The sequence below is a fragment of the Micromys minutus genome (assembly GCF_963924665.1).
Source record: "Micromys minutus genome assembly, chromosome: 6".
NCBI classification, from domain to species: Eukaryota; Metazoa; Chordata; class Mammalia; order Rodentia; family Muridae; genus Micromys; species Micromys minutus.
This window is the reverse complement of record NC_137975.1, coordinates 66,790,679-66,794,869: the sequence shown is the minus strand read 5'-3', so window position 1 is coordinate 66,794,869 and position 4,191 is coordinate 66,790,679. Positions and strand designations below refer to the sequence as shown.

Sequence of the window (4,191 nt, the reverse complement as noted above, 5' to 3'; positions counted from 1 at the left end):
AAACACAGAGGCTCACAGCCCACCATTGAACTGAGAATGGGGTCCTCAATGGAGTTAGAGAAATCATTGAAGAAGCTGAAGGGATTTGCAACTCTATAAGAACAATATCAACCAATAAGGTTTCCAGGGACTAAACCACCATCCAAAGAGTACACATGAATAAACCCATGGCTCCAGCGGCATATGTAGCAGAGGATGGCCTTGTTGGATCCTTGGTCCTGCCAAGACTCATTGCCCCAGTATAGAAGAATGTCAGAGAGGGGAGGCAGTAGGGGGACCACCCTCACAGAAGTTGGGAGAATTGGGACGGGCTAGGGGGGTCTTGAAGGTGAAACGGAGAAAGGTGATAACAATTGAAATGTAAATTTAAAAATCTAATAAAAAGAGAAATAACTTTTTAAAGACTTATTTGTTTATTGATTTTTGTATATGTGTGTGTATATGTGTGTATGTCTTGTGTATGTGTGTGTTTGAGCGTGTGTGTGTGTGCCTCGGTTTAAATGCACTCACTATATGCTGTAAAATACCACTAGAGGCTAAGAAAAGTCATCAATCAGATCTCAATGGTACTAGGGATACAGTGGATGCTGGAAAGGAAATCTGGTCCTCTGTAAGAGTAATAACTGCTTTGAGTAGCCTGTGTCACCTCTCCTACCATTGCTTAGTTTGAGTCATCTGCCAAGAGGAGTCTCATTTGAGAAACTGTTCCACCGTATGAGTCACCGGGGTATTCTGAGGAAAGCTGCCTTGGCTAATGATTAATGTAGTTGGACCTCTGTGGGCAGTGTCAACCTGGGTCCTGAGTTGTATGAGAATGCAAGCTGAAAAAGTCAGTATGAGCAAACCAGCCAGCTTTCTTCCCTGGTCTCTGCTTGAGTTCCCTTCATGGATTTCTACTCTGTAAAATAAAATATACTCTTTTGTCCCCCACCAAAAAAATTAACTTGTTGCATTTGGTCAATGTTTTATCACAACATCAGAGAAGCAAAATAGAATATCAATCTTAACTAGCTGTATTTTAAATTTGCCATCAACACACATATTTTTATTAATCATTCTATTTGTTTACATTTCAAATGATATCCACTTTCTCAGTTCCCCCTCTACAAGCCCCCCATACTATTCTCGTCCCCTTTGCCTCCATGAGTGTACACCTCCACCCAGTCACCCACTCCTGCCTCAACAATTAAGCATCCCTCTATGCTGTGGGCATCAAGTCTCCACAGGACCAAGGGCCACCCTCCTATTGATGCCATATAAGACCATCCTCTGCTACATATGCATCTAGAGCCATGGGCCCCCCTATGAATATTCTTTGGTTGGTGGTTTAGTTCCTGGGAGCTCTGAGTTTCATATAGTTGATGGTTGTATCTTAAGTATTTTAAGCTTTTGGGCTAATATCCACTTATCAGTGAGTGTATACCTTTTGTGTCTGGGTTACCTCACTCAGGATAATATTTTCTAATAGACATGTTTTTAATACGGCATATTATTTTCATGTAAATTTTACTTAATTTAAAATTTTATAATAATTATATGGCACATAAAAAGACAGTAAACACATATCAGGCTCAAAGTCTATATAACCCAGTGAACTATATAATTAGAGTGGCTATTCAAATAGGGTATATAACTTCAGGATTTATATTATCATTTAAAAATATTTAAAATCAATTTGTTCTATAAATTACTTTTTATTTGTGATATTATAATTGCATCATTTTCCCTCCCTTTTCTTCCTTCCAACACTCCTATATAGTATCCCTCATTGCCCTTTATCAAATTCATGGCCCATACTTTAATTATTTGTGTGTGTACATGTGTGTTTAATCCTAAATGAATAAATACAACCAGTTCAGACTGGATAGGACTAATTTTATGTATGTCTTTTCGGTTAACCATTTGGCATTGAATAACTGATTGGACTATTCTTCCCTGGGGAAGAGTATTTCTTTAACTCTCAGCATTCCTTAGTTGCCTGTACATCTTTGTGTAGGACTGGGTTTCACTCATTCACATTAGAATGACTATGATACCTGACTTTGTTTAGCTGATGTTTAGGAAGTCACATTGATGAGAATCTATTTGGTATAGGTTCTGACATTTTTAGGAGACTCAATCTCATAGTAAACTCCCTTATCCTCTGACTCGCACCCTTTAAATCCCCTCTTTTAAATGATCTCTGAGATCAGGTAAAGGACTTGTTTTATAGGTGTATTCATTGAGACTAGACTCCATAAATCTTCCTTTTGATTGTCTATGGTTTTCTATGACTGTATATAGCTGTTACAAAGAAAAGGGTATTTTTGTGATGTGAAATGAGGATTACCCTTTTCTGTAGGCAAAAGTACAAATATTTAGAATATAGTTAGGAGTTGTGGATGCAGGTTCTTCAAGATTTATGACTTTATAAGCCCTGGAGAGTTGGCTAGTTTTCTAGCATGAGACATAATTTTTCTATTGTTGATTGGATTTTAGTTGCACATAGAGAAAAGTTTATGTGGGTTAGAATGGTAAAGATTTGCTAAATAATTGATAACAAATGCTAGAGGGAATGAGGAGGAAAAGGAACCCACACATTATTGATGGGGTGGCACACTGGCCCACCTGGAATTCTGAAAATTCTGAAAATCAGTATGCATAATTCTAGAAATCAGTATGCAGAATTCTCAAAAAGCTAAAAATAGTTATTATGTTACCCAGATATTCCACTCCTTAGCATAAGTCCAACGGATTCAACATTCCACTTCACAAATACTTGCTCAGCTATGTTCACTGTTGCTCTACTTATAATAGCTAGGAAATGAAATCAACCATTCAGCTAATGAATTAATATCCCAAATATGACACATATACACTATGAAATACTATTCTGCTATAAATAAAAATACTTAAGGGGTCACTTATGTATACTATCATATCATCTGCAAATAGTGATATTTTGACTTCTTACTTTCCAGTTTGTATCCCTTTGACTTCCTTTTGTTGTCTAATTGCTCTGGCTAAGACTTTGATTACTATTTTGAATAGGTAGGGAGAAAGTGGGCATCCTTATCTAGTCCCTGATTTTAGTAGGATTGCTTCAAGTTTCTCTTCATTCCCCAATGGCATATGCTTTAAGATCAAGAATCAAAAATAGGACCTCATAAAATTGCAAAGCTTTTGTAAGCCAACCACAACCAGCAGAATGTGAAAAGCGCTTTGCCAATCCTTCATCCAATAGACAAAGATGTACAAAGGATTCAAGAAGTTAGACTCCAGAGAATAAAATAACCCTATTAAAAATGGGGGATAGCAGTTCTCCCCGGAGCTTGGGGAAGGAAGTCTCTCTGTGGAGGTCTGAGGGAAGTACTCGCACCAGGTAGATGCCGCACCATCGTCATCGGCAAGGGTGAGCCCAACAAACCACAGGGCAAAATGTCCTCGTACGCCTTCTTCGTGCAGACCTGCCGGGAGGAGCACAAGAAGAAGCATCCGGACTCGTCGGTCCGAGAGATGGAAGACCATGTCTGCAAAGGAGAAGTCGAAGTCTGAAGATTTGGCCAAGAGCGACAAAGCTCGTGATGACAGGGAGATGAAGAACTCCCAAAGGTGATAAGAAAGAAAGAAAAAATCCAAATGCTCCGAAGAGACCACTGTCTGCCTTCTTTCTGTTTTGTTCTGAACATTGTCCAAAGATCAAAAGTGAGCACCCTGGAATGTCTATTGGAGATACTGCAAAGAAACTGGGTGAGATGTGGTCTGAGCAGTCTGACTAAGATAAACAACCGTATGAGCAGAAAGCAGCTAAACTAAAGGAGAAGCACGGAAAGGATGTTGCTGCACACCGTGCACCGTGCCAAGGCAAAGGGGAGGTAGGAAAAAGGGTCCTGATAGGCAACAGGCTCAAAGAAGAAGAATGAACCAGAAGATGAGGAAGAAGAGGAGGAGGAAGATGATGAAGATGGAGAGGAGGAAGATGAGGATGAGGAATAAGTGGCTTTCCTAAAATGGAGGATATGTGGTCAGGCAATTTTGCTAAGAATGTGAAATTCAAGTGCAGCTCACCATTAGCTTCAGCATAAAAAACCTGTACATATTTTTATATAGCTGATGAGATTATTTGTAGAGAAAATACTTTAAAAATAAGTTTGTAGCTTTTTCAGGAGCTACAATGTACAGTTATATTTAAAGCTTTGATGTTGAATGTTT

The 4,191-nt window shown here is 38.8% G+C and overlaps 1 pseudogene across 1 annotated transcript; it reads left to right on the top strand.

Annotated features, from left to right (window-relative positions):
• Positions 1-3,417: 3,417 nt before the first annotated feature.
• Positions 3,418-3,975, top strand: LOC308422029 (high mobility group protein B2-like; annotated as a pseudogene). Its single transcript has one exon. The product of its transcript is annotated as a high mobility group protein B2-like (transcript).
• The last annotated feature ends 216 nt before the right edge of the window (positions 3,976-4,191 follow it).